Source organism: Lygodium microphyllum, unplaced genomic scaffold, assembly GCF_053477565.2.
Source record: "Lygodium microphyllum isolate KBCC unplaced genomic scaffold, Lygodium_microphyllum_v1.1.10 scaffold_203, whole genome shotgun sequence".
Classification (NCBI taxonomy): Eukaryota; Viridiplantae; Streptophyta; class Polypodiopsida; order Schizaeales; family Lygodiaceae; genus Lygodium; species Lygodium microphyllum.
The window spans coordinates 21,444-36,184 of NW_028229686.1; the positions used below are offsets into that span (position 1 = coordinate 21,444).

The 14,741-nt window shown below is 40.2% G+C and overlaps 1 pseudogene; it reads right to left on the bottom strand.

Annotated features, from left to right (window-relative positions):
* Window positions 1-13,971: 13,971 nt before the first annotated feature.
* On the bottom strand, window positions 13,972-14,101 carry LOC148008302 (putative small nuclear ribonucleoprotein F pseudogene; annotated as a pseudogene).
* Between the last annotated feature and the right edge of the window lie 640 nt (window positions 14,102-14,741).

Here is a 14,741-nt window from a genome sequence, read left to right on the forward strand (position 1 = left end):
CATAAGTCGAATTTGACCAAACCCATTTAGAAAAAAATGGTGCCATGAACCCCAAATTTTGGCATTCTTGATTTTGGATGAAAAAGCCTCAATTCTCCTTCAGTAATTCAACAGTTAACTCTAGCAATCTCCCCCTCTTCTCACTTTGACAAGAGGCTTGGATTGAAGTAAGATCATCCGAGAGCCAGACGAATTAGTCATGGCATCTCTAGAAGCCTCCTCTGGACCTCAAAGATCAAATTATAGCATTGGATTGCATCTTGAAAGCTTTTAGATTGTTGATTTGCCAAGATACTCTTCTTAAAGAGCTCTTCTTCTTGGCCACAACCCTTCTTCTTCAATTTAGTTATAAATACGAGGCATGGGGAGCCATTTGAGGGCAGTCCGCAAGCAAGAGAGGAGAGGCCCTTCTCAAGAGTATAGAGCAAGAGGAAGTGGGGCAAGAGAAGCACGAGGATGGGAACCCTTGTCTTGAAGACAAGAAGGATATTCCACAAACTCTTGGAATCAAAGTCTCTATCCCTTCTATCCTATTTCTCTGTGGAATTAAGACTCTTCTCGATTTTTCTAAATTCTTGGTGATCGCCTTCCCCCATCAATCAAAATTTTGTCAATCTAATTACCCCAATCTCCTTCGCAAAAAATCCTCTTTTTAATCTTGCAATTAAAGACCATGTCCTCGAAGAAGAAAGTTATGAAAGTCGCGAAATCAAGAGCTGCCAATAACAATGCAGACACAATCACTACAAATGGAATGACGAGTACTAGGGTTACAAACAAAGTTGCAAATACCATCAACCAAGCGCCCATCGTAATTAAGGTAGCTAGCAAGCTACCATTCCATGAACGGGCAATAAAAGCTCCATTTGTAAAATAAGATTTTATTCAATTCCTACATATAATCTTTTTAAAAGAATCTTTAACCACAAATTCCAAGGGGTAACTTGAGTCTGTACAAAATGAACCTAAGCAAATACAAGAAAGGCAATGTGTCCCTAAAAGATTTAATATGTTTGATTTGTGTTGATTGAACAAAACTTCAGATGGGTAATCATGGACGCTAATCCTCGATATATTAGAGACCTTGAGATGAAATTGCCAAAGAATATTGTTCGTAATTAAACTAACCAAGATTTTCTTTTATTGCAGGCAAGGACCCACAAAACTCCAAAGGGTACCTGTCTATTTGATTAAGCTAAATAAGCTAGATGAAAATCAGGAGTCTAGGAAAGAACCTTCATGGATAAAGGAGTATGCAGACGTATTTCTTGAAGAGCTGACAGAACTTCCTCCTCAAAGGGAAGTCGATCACGAAATCAAGCTAATGCCAGGAGCTACACCAATTGCAAAGAGACCATATAGAATGTCCATCCCGGAAGCGATTGAGATGAAGGAGCAACTCAAGCAACTATTAGATCAAGGCTACATTCGTCCTAGCAGTTCACCATGGGGAGCTCCAGTGCTGTTCCAAAAGAAGAAATTCTCAAGAATAAAATTCTTGTTTAGATTTAGTCTAACTTAATCCCGGGAAAGGAAAAATCCGGGAAGACTATCGAAAGATATTGCCACTTATGCTAATTTTCCACTTACACTGATTTTGCCTTGATGTTGTTATTTTTGAAAAGAAAATATTTGTATTGGAAATAAATTTGTTAAAATTAATGCATTCAAAATAAGATGTTTGTGATTGTAAGTTAGGTATTGATCTTTCCTAAAATCACCAAGCTAAAAGATGGGTGATTGAGTATAGATCGTCGACTGAGGCAGTACTCTGGCAAGCACAGAATGCTAGATTGAGGCAGTGTTCTTAATGGCACTAGACCTCCCCAAGACCAGCATGAATAAAACCTACTCCAAGGGGGTTTTCCTTTTGTTTTGCATTAGTGACAATAGGCCAATCATGATGTGAAAGGTCTTGTCATAGGGAACTCTAGTCTGCAGGAGGAGGTGAGGATACCAGGGGGACTTTGGTCATAAACTCCCTAGGCTCTTATGAAGTGCAAACTACCCCTTGATTTCCAGAATGTGTCATGGAAGTTCCAATACTAGTTGGGGAATGGAACTTGGAGAGAATCATACCTTTGAATAGAAAACATTGTAAAAGTCATTTTTTCTGAAAGGAACTATTAAGAAGGAATTGTTTAACTCTATTTTTGTGTCATGAATTAAAGGAGTGTAACGAATTTGTATTAGGAGATAATTCAAAGAAGCTGTTTTTAATATGTTGAACCTAAAGTGGTAGGTAATTAGGAAATTAAAAACACTATGTTGAGGAAAGCGGGAGGATGGGCCCCGACGGATCTAGACCTATGGTTGGGTGGACCATTAGAAACAAGAAAGCATGACTCGCATCATTTAGAACCCTGGGCAGAAGTGATTAAAGTGTCATACTTCTCCCATTCTCTTAGAACCCAGTGCAATCTAAGTCCATTTCAGTTAGCAATTCCTATAGGGGATGGAATCCTGAATCGCTAGTACTAATCAACCATTAGTAATAGATTTGACCAGAAAGACTCAGGTCGATCCTCGTGGAAACGACTGAAACTTCCAGTGTGGGGTAGACTCAAGCGAGCCTAGTTAGCAAACTCTGAGGGTTTTCATCAAAATCTTGGACGACACTTCCTAGGACATCTCTTGATGGGCTACTAAGAACGTACCACCAAGGAAAGCTCAGGAGGGCACGTTATAGTTGGTATCAGAGTGCACATTGCTATAGGACATGATGTAAGTAAGTAAAAGTAGTTATATTTATAACATAAAATATATTTTTCTTAAATAGTGAAAATATTCTCTTGTTAATATATGTTCTTGATTTCTGCCAGAAAGACGAACCTTGGGAATGATTCTTGATTTTACAAGTTGTGTTTATGTTAGCAATGTACTCCTCTAGTTTCATCTGTGGAGAAACCAGATGATGCAAATATTAGATCAGATATACAATCCTTCACCTCTGTATATTATGAAAGGCAATAGATATTAAGTGGAGGGTATTGTTACGTTGATGCAAACCGTCTTGCTTACCTCCAAAATAATTTAAAGAGGCTAAGGTGGATGGAAGCCCTTAAGGTTGCCAAGATTTATTTATTCTATGAGGCTAGAGTAAACTCAAACACGTTCAGTAGAGGGCGACATGTCAAATTAAATTGGTACATCTATGAGGAGGTTACAAGGGTTATACTGGCTGATCGAGTCATGGTTGTAGGACGCCCCAAGTGTTGCAACTATAAGAAAGATGGATTACCTGATCTTCCCCTGAAATATAAATTTTTGAATATCTATTCTCAGAATTCTAATTATTATGCGATGGATGTATCGGAATGCCATGCCTAGATTGTGGTAGAAGAACCTTTCCCAAGAATAATATGAGTGCTCGAACCACTCGAATAATGTATTCCCTTCCTATTGACGTAAAGAATTATTTTTGTCCATCCCTTTGTCTCCTTGATAATCAGAAATAATGGAAAGATATTATTACTCTGATGTGATTTTTTTTCTGATTAAAATTAAAACTCTCTTTTGAAGTGTAAACCCTGATCATTATCGGAAGGACAAGTAGTACATAATTTCCTTCCTAAATTAATGAGGTAGATTAAGAAAGTAAACATTTTTTTGAATATGGTTGGGAAATAAAATTGATCACAAAATTGCATAATTCCCCAGAACGTCACCTCAAATCTTTATACTATGGAAGCTTAAGAGAAGAAATTTCTTCTCAAGTAGTACAAGCCACCAGAGTTTGATGGTAAAGGGAAACTGAAGCAGAAACATGGAAATAATCTATGGAAGACTATTTCAATGCTATAGGGATTGCATCATCAAATCAAGCCATGATTGCCAAATCAAAACTCATAGGAGATGCCCATCTTTGGTGAAAATAGTGGTGCAAGGACCAAAGAACATCCACAAGCACTATCACTTGGAACAAGATTAAGGATGTTGTGCATGGGAGATATCTTAGCCCACATATCAATCTCAAAAGATGAACGAGTTCTTTAATATAAAGCAGTTAAGCCTAAACTTAGAAGCCTACTACTCCAAATTCATAACACTTCAAAAATATGCACCTATGATGGATGTTTCACAATAAGTATCTAAATTTTGCAATGGTCTAAATCTGCCCCTGAATATGCATCTTGTATCAATGAGACCATTGAATTTATAGGATGCATTGATTCGAGCAACTCCAATAGTTTAGGAGATCGAACAAAGGTCAAGAAATGCAAAAAATTGGAAAAGAAACAATTAGAACAAGGGCAACTTCCAAGGTTATGCAAAAAGAGCCTAAGGGTAGTACCAACCAAACAAGACAAAGAAGACCAAATCAAATGGCGTGGGAAGCTTTATACCCATAGGAACGAGCAGTGAGACTCCAAGGTGCTTTTATTGCAAGGAACCATGACATTTCAAGAGGCAATGCCTGAAGCTTTTGGCCAAGGTCAGTTTCGCCTCGAGCAAGACCAAGATGTTAGGGGAAAGGTTGTTGGAATAAACCTAAAGGAGGACATTAATGATAAAGATCCCACAATGGAATCTGATATGGAAAGAGCCAGAGTACATGCCACTCTCAATAACAAGGGTCCAGATCACCAGTTCTCAGTGATTCAAACACTAGGAAATTATCAAGGTAAACCCTTTTGAATTTTAATCGACTGTGGAAGTACCCACTCTTTCGTATCACCAAAATGTGCAAAAAGGCTAGGCATAAACACTACTCTTGCACCTAGATTACTTGTGGAGTTAGCAAAGGGCAAAGAAGCAAGGTCAAATTTAGCTTGGGTGGCAATTCTTCCAAAATTAACTTCCAAATTATGAGCTTTGGGCCTTATGAATGTATGCTAGGAATGGATTGGTTAATTCCAAATAATGCCCATATCCATTGTGGAAAGGGCCAAATCACATTCCAAAACTCAAAGGGAGAACAAATAGCCACTCATGGGGAGAATTAGGGAACCCTAAGATTCAACTGGCTAAAACCTCTCGAATAGTAAAAAGACTGAAGAAAGGATTGCCCCTCTATCTAATTAAACTCAACAAGGCTGAGCAGGATAGTGAAGCCAAGGATCAACCATCTTGGCTAAAAGAATATGCGGATGTTTTTCCAGAAGACCTGACAGAGCTCCCACCAGCAAGGGAAGTAGATCACAAAATTCAACTCATTCCACGCATTGCCCTCGTCGCAAAACTGCCCTACAGAATGTTAATTCCTGAAGCCATTGAGCTAAAAGAACAACTCAAGTAGCTATTAGACCAGGGATACATCTGGCCAAGTAAGTCACCATGGGGAGCCTCGGTACTATATCAGAAAAAGGAAGATGTAACACTCCACCTTTGTATTACCGTGGATTAAACTAGGTGATAGTGAAAAACAAATATCCAATTCCCAGGATAGATGAGTTGCTTGATCAACTCTAGGGAGTAAAGGTCTTTTCAAAGATCGATCTCAGATAAAGATATTATCAAATAAGAATTAGGGAGGAAGATATCCCTAAAACTGCTTTTAATACAAGGTATGGTCATTATTATGAGTTTATTGTGATTTCATTTGGGTTAACAAATGCTCTTGCCACCTTCGATAGGTTGATGCAAGACATTTTTTGACCCTACCTTGATGACTTCATCCCCATCTTTTTTGATGATATCTTAATATATTCCAAGAATTAAGAAGACCATGGGCCACAACTATGAATAGTTCTTGAAACAATGAGGGCCCACAAACTGTATGCCAAAAATAAGAAATGTGCATTCCTCAAGAATGTAATGAAAGCAATCAACCATGGAATGAAATCTAACTGAAATTGAAAATTAACTAAGCTGCAACAAAGAATTAACAAATCTATTGCACCAAGACATCCTCATCATGTATTAATGGTTGGAGATTCAAAAATACATGACGGCCATGGCTGAGTGCTTCATAGGCTAGAAAGAAGCTAACTCCAAGAAAATGGTAAAGCCAAGATTATTGAATGATCAAAAGATGTCTTGCCTTTGGCCTCTAGTCCCTTTTATTCTAACCCTCTTCCAAACTTAAGGGCTATTCACACATGTACATATAGGCTAAAACTAAATTTACAAAGGCTGGAATTAATCCAAGGTGCAAATATTAATGTTGTATTTTCCTTCATGACAAACCATCCCTTCCTGAAGATGGTTTTGTCCTCAAAACCAAGAAGTAAGGGCCTATATCCAAGTCAAGAATAATAGTAATCATGCCCATTCATCTTCCAAATGATAAGAAAGCACTGTCCATGAAAAGAAGACCTTTTGCATACCAAACTGTGAGAAAACTGGCTGCTGTCCAAACAGGGCTGATTCACTAAAACTGCCATAACTTTTGATATATTGGTCCAAATATGGCGTACAAGGTGTGGAAACGAAGTATACACTCCCAAGCATCACCCCATAACATCAGAATCAAATTTTGATGAAGTCAGGACAGTTTTATTGTCTGCAGAAATTTCATACAGCAAGCTGTCTCTGCACAGTCACTACATACTGCATCATATATCATCCTGTAATAGCCAAGGAAAGTTACTGACATAAGTGGATGGTTGCCAAGAAGACTCTTCAATGGGCAAATTCTTCCACTTAATAAGATACTCAATGAGAGTACGATTTCTGAGAACTTTCTCTCTCTTTCCAATAATGCTTTCAGGTTCATATATGATCAGTCCTGCCTCATCCAATGGTGGTAACTCTTCCAATACTTGTACATCGGGCCCAACATACTTCTTCAGCTGTGAAATATGGAATACATCATGTATTCTAGTGGAGGATGGTAGCTGAAGTTTATAAGCAAGCTCTCCAATTTTGTCTAGAATCAAATATGGTCCATAAAACCTATGAGCAAGCTTGTTATTCCCACCCTTTAGTGAAGCATAATGCGTCTTGGGCACTTTGAGAAATACCCAATCTCCAACCTTGAAGTCTAAATGTCTTCTTTTCTCATCAGCATAGACCTTCATTACGTCTTGTGCTTTCCTTATGCTGTCCTTGCATTGCCTCATGAGCAACTCCATTCTTTCCAACTCTTCCTTTGCTTGTGGGTTGATGTCTTCATGAAATAAAACTGATGGAAGTTGAACTTTATACCCATAAAGAGCTTCAAACGGAGACATCCCAATGCTCATGTGATGCGTGTTATTATAGCAAAATTCAGCAAGGTGGATCCAACGATCCCATGAAGCTTGTGTGTCATGACAATAATGCCTAAGGTACACTTCCACCCAATGATTGACTCTCTCCGTTTGCCCATCAGTCTGAGGATGATAGGCCGTGCTAGGAGTGAGGAAAGTACCCATAGAAGAGAATAGACTTTTCCAAAAGTTGCCCATAAACTTCGAATCACGGTCTGATACTATTCTCATAGGCATACCATGTAGTTTGAACACACCTTCCATAAATTGCTCGGCGACTTGTCTTGCTGAATATTGGACTTTAGTTGGGATAAAGTGGGCTGATTTGGTCAATCTATCAACTACCACATAGATACTATTCCATCCATGACTGGTAGTAGGCAATCCCGTTATGAAGTCCATGGAAATATCTGTCCATTTGCCCGTAGGTATAGGTAAAGGCTGAAGTAAGCCAGCTGGTAATAGAGTGGAATCCTTATTTTGCTGACACTCCAAGCATTGAGATACATACTCTTTAACATCTTTCCATAGACCTTTCCAATAAAAACTTTGATGAACTCTATCAAACGTCTTGAAAAGGCCCAAGTGACCAGCCATTGGCGATGAATGCATCTCTTGAAGCACCTTCAGCTTAAATTTACTGCTGGGAATCAAGTACACTTTACCTTTAAACCATAAGAGGCCATTATGCACTTTAAAATTTGGAAATTCAGCATCACACCCTTGCTGTAATTTCTGTAAAATATGGGCAGCATGCTCATCAAGCACATATTCCTCTTGAATGTCTTCAATCCACTCCTTATAGATGGTGGACACAGTAGATAGACTGCATGCCCACATTCTTGATAACGCATCAGCCACCACATTATCCTTACCAGCCATGTATGATATTTCAAAATCATATGATTGCAAAGTAGCCAACCATCTCTTTTGCTTGGGAGAAAGATTGGGCTACGAGAGAAAATATCTCAAGACCCTATGATCGCTTTTGACTTTGAAGTGTGTCCCATAGAGGTAGTGGTGCCATTTCTTGATTGCATGTAAAATAGCAAGCATCTCCTGCTCATACACATGCATCTCTGTCTCTTTGTCATCAAATTTTCTGCTCTCAAATGCGATGACACCATGCTCCTGTACCAAAACTGCTCCCAAACCTCTACCACTGGCATCTGCATAAATGGTAAAAGTCTTGGAGAAATCAGGGCAAACTAGTATGGGTACTGAAACAAGCAATTCTTTCAGCTCATTAAAGCTCTTGTCCGCGATCTCATCCCAAAAGAAGGCCTCCTTTTTCAGCCGATCGGTAAGAGGAGCTGCAATATGAGCATAGTTTTTCATAAACCGTCGGTAAAAGGATGACAAACCAAGGAACCCTCTTAATGAAGTGGCATTGGTTGGTGTAGGCCATTCTTTGACGCACTGAACCTTCTTAGGATCCACTTTGATTCCATCTTCTCCCACTATATGACCCAAGTACTCCACTTCCTTTGTCATAAAAGAGCATTTAGTGGCCTTGGCAAACAGTTTGTGTATCCTCAATATGTCAAAGACCTCTTTTACATGCTGCAAATGGTCTTCTTTATTCTTGCTATAGATCAAAATGTCATCAAAGAATACCAAAACTGTTTTAAAGAGCAATGGTTGAAGTATCTTATTCATGAGAGACTGGAATGTGGCTGGAGCATTTGACAACCCAAAAGGCATAACCATAAACTGATAAAGACCCCTCTCCGTCCTGAAGGCTGTTTTGAATTCATCCCCTTCCTTCATGCGTATTTGATGATATCCCGATCTCAAGTCAATTTTTGAAAACACCTTGGCATCCTTCAATTCATCTAAGAGATCATCTATTCTAGGTATGGGATACCTATTCTTGATAGTGACCTTGTTGAGATCGCGGTAATCAATGCACATTCGAAAGGAGCCATCTTTCTTCTTCACAAGAAGGACTGGAGAAGCAAAAGGTGATTGGCTTGCCTTAATGAGACCCATTTCCAAAAGCTCTTTGACTTGGCGTTCTACCTCTTCTCTTTCCACTTTGGAGAGGCGATATGGTGGTTTGTTGATGGGCTTTGTATTGGGCAACAAGTCAATGGGATGATCCACTTCTCTTTTGGGAGGAAGAGAGATAGGTGGCTGGAAAATATCATCATATTCTTTCAGCAAATTACAAAGACATGGGTCCATATTGTTGGTAGGAGAAGAGGGCTGATCCTCTTCAATCTTGGAAAGAAGAATGGTGAACATACATGCCTTTGCATTTATCTCTTTCTTAACCTTCTTGGGACTGATCATCTCCATTCTTTTCTTTTCAGCTCCATGTAGTGTTACTTGTTGTCCACACCATTTAAACTCCATTTCCATGTTGTTGAGATCCATGGTAAATCTGCCCAAAGATTTCAGCCAGTTGCAGCCAAGTATCATATCAATGGGACCCATTTCTAATGCAATTAGACTCACTGATGTAGTGCACAATGGAGAAAAGGTGATAGGTACATTTGGACAGCATTGATTGCTCATCTCAAAATTTCCATTTGCCACTTGGATTTTGAGTGATGTAGGCATTTCATGCGTATTCAATTTCAGCCCATTGAGTGACTTAGCATTAATGAAGCTATGTGTACTTCCCGTATCTATGAGTATATGAGCGGTCCTTCCCTTGATTTGACCTTTAAGGCGTAGGGTATTATCCCCTCTTGAACCACTCCATGCATCACTTGATATGGCACATAGCGATGGATGTAAATCAGTCCATGAATCATCCAAATAATGACCACCCGGGTCGAAAGGAAACCCATCCATCGGATCATAGAACTCTTCATGGCCATTCTCTTCATTTCCATGCGCCTCTTCTTGAGATGTTGTGACATCAAGCTGAGCCAAGCTTCCTTCAATAGATTCACCATCGGAATCATCCTCGATGATCATGCTAATCTTCATATTTTTGGCCTTGCATTTGGACTTATGATCAGGTGACCATTTCTCTCCACATTTGTAGCATAGACCTTTAGCATACATATCTTTGAGCTTATCATTCGATACATGTTTGCCTTGAGTAGGGACTGAAGTTTTGGCATTTATATCAGTCCTCTTTCCATCAAATCTATTTTCAGCATTAGGTCTGAAATTACTGCTTTGTTTTGACCCAAACACAGTAGGAAAAGTGGGTATCTTGCTGTAGGTATTGCTGTAAGTATTTGATGGCTTCCCAATATGCTGAAAATCAGTTTTAGCATGCCCATAATGGCCTGATGTCCTTGAGAACTGCGTAGGCTGAAAAGAATGCCCTGTTTTTGGCTGAAAACCCTTGTATTTCTGCCCATAACGTTCAGCCAATTGAATGGCAGCTTGTAGGGATGTAGGATTCATGGCTCCAACTTCAGAAGAAAGAATAGGTTCCAAACCAAATATGTATTTATTCAACTTGGCACTATCGGAGACCCCATGAACATACATCGAGAGGTTCAAAAACTGATTTGAGTACTCTCTAACCGAGAGACCACGTTGCTCAAGAGCATACCACTTTTTCTCTAACCTCTCTTTTTCAATAGGGGAAACAAAGACTTCAATCATAGCATTTTTCAATGCATCCCAAGACAAGAAGTCATGTCCCATCCTCGCCATATATCTCCACCAAGTGTGAGCATAGCCTTCTAGATGAAGGGCTGCGAATTTTACTTTGGCATTCTCGGGCCTTGGGTAAAGAGAAAAATACATCTCTAACTTGTCAAACCACTCCTCCAACTCCGTGGGTGAAGGATTCTCTCCCTTGAAGTTTGAGATAATTATTTTCTCCTTGTACTCTCTCTCGTATTGAGGAGGTTGTCCATTAGGGTGCTGCTGCCCACTATGGTTTTGTGGCCCAAAAGAATTGCCAAAAGGTCCTTGCCTAGGATATTCATTATTTCCATGCCCTTGTGCATAAGGAGTTTGCTGTCCATAATGCATACCATGACTTTGCGGCTGGAAACAATGTCCTTGAGGATGAAAGTATGTATTGCTCACATTAGGAGGTTGTCCATGCATCGGTGAATTGAAAGGTGGTTGCTGCCCATTATTTTGCTGATTCCAACCATGATTTGACATGGGACTTGGCCTATTGACCTGCACTTGAGGAGAGAAATTTTGTTGTGGCTGTCCAAAAGCATTTGGGGCTGAATTCACATGTCCATGTGGCTGCCCATAAGAGTTTGGGGTTGAATTAATATGGACTTGCTCATAACCACCAACATTTGCTTGAGGGTAAAATTGCTTGTAGAAAGAGTTGCACCCATGGATGTCTTCATCATGCTTTGAGTTTGTTTGCACTCTTTCTTGAAAATCCTGCCCATGTGGCTGAAAGTGACCCTTTTGTTGATGGAATTGTGGCTGAAGTGAAGTGGGATGAGCAAAATCCTTAGCTTTAGATGATTCTCCAACTTCAAATTGACCTACCACCTTAGGAGTAAGTGGTTTAGGTGGTTCTTCAGCCCTATGCGGGTGTGGGATATTAAGACCAGCTGTAGGCAACATTTTCTCACCAAGAAGTGCTACAAGCTTGTCAATACCCAACCTCATACCTTCGAAACCTGATTTCATATCCTTTATATCATTTGACAATTGCTGAAAACTGTTTGAATTCATTGAGATATGAGACGTCTCTATGGGTTGATTGGTAGGGGAGTGAGTGGAGCTTGCATCGACCTCATCGTTCTCATAATGCATTCGATAAATGGCATCTTGAGAAGTGTCGTGATGTTCACCCCTTTCCTGTTGATGTTCATCCCTATCCTGCTGATATTCCTTCAATTCTTCATTGATAGTATCCAAAACAGGGTCTCTCTTCTTATTTCTAGCCATGGGTTGATTTCTGTCCTGAATTTCTGTAGTAGAAAAACTTGATTATCTTTACTTCTAGAGCTCCAAATTACGAGGTCTCTGGCTCTGTTTAAAGCTTGAAGAGCCCTCTATCCAATGATCTATCAAATGCAGAAAATGGATGAGTATAGAAATTTCTGTAAGGAATTTTCTGTTGCTGTCTGAAAATTCCTGCAGGCAGTGAATACCCTGTTCTAGTCAATTAATGGCTTGTACCATCAATACCTAGCATGTACCAACTTCATAACCTTGTAGGAGAGTCTCATACGTCTGCCCATACTGGAAATGACCTCAGTAACCAGTAAAATGGCTGTCTGACTCAAAGTAGACTGCAATCTTTAATGAGGGTATGTATACATACTCTGTTCCAATCTTTCAGACTGAACCATAGTGTCTTTACCATAGGATATATACATTTTACTGTAGCCATATGTCTTCATACATTTGCCATACCATACATTTGCCAATATCACAAGAGCTCACTGTCCATCCTCATGCTGTAGGCTGATTTCAAATGCCTTTGAGATTTGTACCTGCACCTAAACTTGAAAGTGCGTGGGATCCAAGACCCGAGGGGTTTGCAAAGTTCCCTCTCGGGCCGGGTTGCGCTCCCCTTCAGGGTCCTCGTCGGTAGGGGAGGGTCACCTCACTATTGTCCTACCGACTCGCCCGGCATCCACTTTTTCCTCGTGGGCAAGTACATGGCAAGTGAATTCTAGCTCTAAAAATCAGTATGATATGCATGGAATAGGAAGGAAATACAATTGCCTTTCATTTGCCCTTTTTCATGATATGCAAGATTGGAATTGAAAAGGCTGAAATGTAAATGAGAAGTGGAGAGGTATTTACCTCAGCAGTGACTCACTGCTTACAAAGTTTTTCTCACTTACCAATTGGGTAATGATTTTCTTATGATCAAGAGGCAAAATAGGCAATCAATTTCATGTCAGGGTTAGGCAATAAAAGATTGAGTAATGAAGCTCAAGAAATTACTGATTTCAGTGAATGGAAATAGATGGGTAATGCTCATTCATTATGGAAGAGTTTGAGACATTTAGAGATGGCCATTTCAGTAAAATTGAAGAGGTTTAGTAAAGACAATGACTGAGATAACCTATAGGCTTCATGTAATGCATTAGGCTATGAATGAAAGCTTCATTTAATCCTCTTATTTCTCTTCAGCAATTGGAAATGAGATCAGCAACAATTGGATGTAAAGAGAAATTAAGAGTGATTAGAGTACCTCATTTGATTGATTGGAGAAGAGCATTGTTGATGGAATGACCTTCAATCCATAATGCTTGACATAGGTGGGCTGAGCTTGATAATCCAACTAAAATCAGTCCAAGAGATCTTCAATATTCAAGGATAATCCCTTCCTTGATAAGCTTCAGCTGAAGCAGAAGATATAGAGTTGTCAAAGCTCTCTTTACTTTCACAGCAATGGTTTGGTAAAAATGGTCGTATGCAACCAGTCCCTGAGCCACAGCTCAAATCCATGGGTTCTCTGCCAAATTTTTGCAGATCTCCTTCAAGTTTCTCTGTCGCCGCAGCAAACACATCTCCCAGCCATTGATTTATTGCCTGGTGAAGGCCGGTTTCGAGAAAGGATCTGTTGAATTAACGAAGGTCCTCACATGCATCCTGCACAACAGCTTGCAGGAAATTGAGGCCACCATTACCCTGCTCACTAACCTGGGCCTCTCTCGTGATTAGGCGTAAAGCCTTTTAAGGCACCAGCCTTCTGTTCTGTAGCAGAGCCCTGAGGAGTTCTCCGCAAAGGTAGACTGAGGAGCTCTTTGCAAAGGTAGACTACGACTTTTCAGTGGAAGATTTCCTGAAGCGTGCAGCCATCATGGTCTACAACCTTGAATTGCGAATCAAGCCCCGTCTCATGATGCACAATTGGCTGAGATCCCAGGGTTTACTTAAACAGAAGTTCCAATTGAACTACTTTGTGAACAGGACAGACGGATGGTGCTCAAGGTGGAGATCTTATCAGTACTTCACCAAGATTTCCTGTGAATTGCCCATCGATATATTCTTCTGTGCTACCCAATTGTAAGTTCATGTAAGAATCCACAGATGCCAGGTAACCTTTGTATTCCATTCCCGATGACGAGCTTGCCAGTCAAGTTGTTCAAGAAGGGCTTGGGATTCACTGGAACGGCCGCTGTGTAAGGATGATCTGTGCCGATAGAAGAACAACCGCAATGGAACTGTGGAAAGTATTAGTGCGCTTTCAGGGCCGGGTCGCCGTCCTAGAGCTTGCTTGCAAGCTCCAGATTCACAAGACCTCTACAGAAACGTAGAACTCGGTAACATCTACGTTCAAGGCACCGTCAAAGCGAAGCGAGGCCGTAAGGGAGGAAATAACCTGAGATACGAGTCGATTCAAATTAGTGTAGGTAGGACGCTCAATGTCCAAGGAGCGTCTGCAAATGTTGTATATGGCTTCATTGTCAAGCAGCACAGACACATCAGTATGCTCGAGAAGAGAGTGAGTGGACAAGACGCTGTTGCAGGGCTCCACAACGGAAGTAGACACTTGAGGGGAAAGGTACACAGTAAACCTTAGCTTTGATTTCTTGCCGTAGTCTACAGACAAGCGTTCCAGGAGCAAGGAGCAAATCAATAGCAATGCATTAAGAGGATCATCACCCTGAATTTCTCCCACAGTATAGGAGTATGTTCAGATGGTGCAAACAGCGTGAGTGCATACTCACGTCCTGGAAATCACCAATGGTGCCA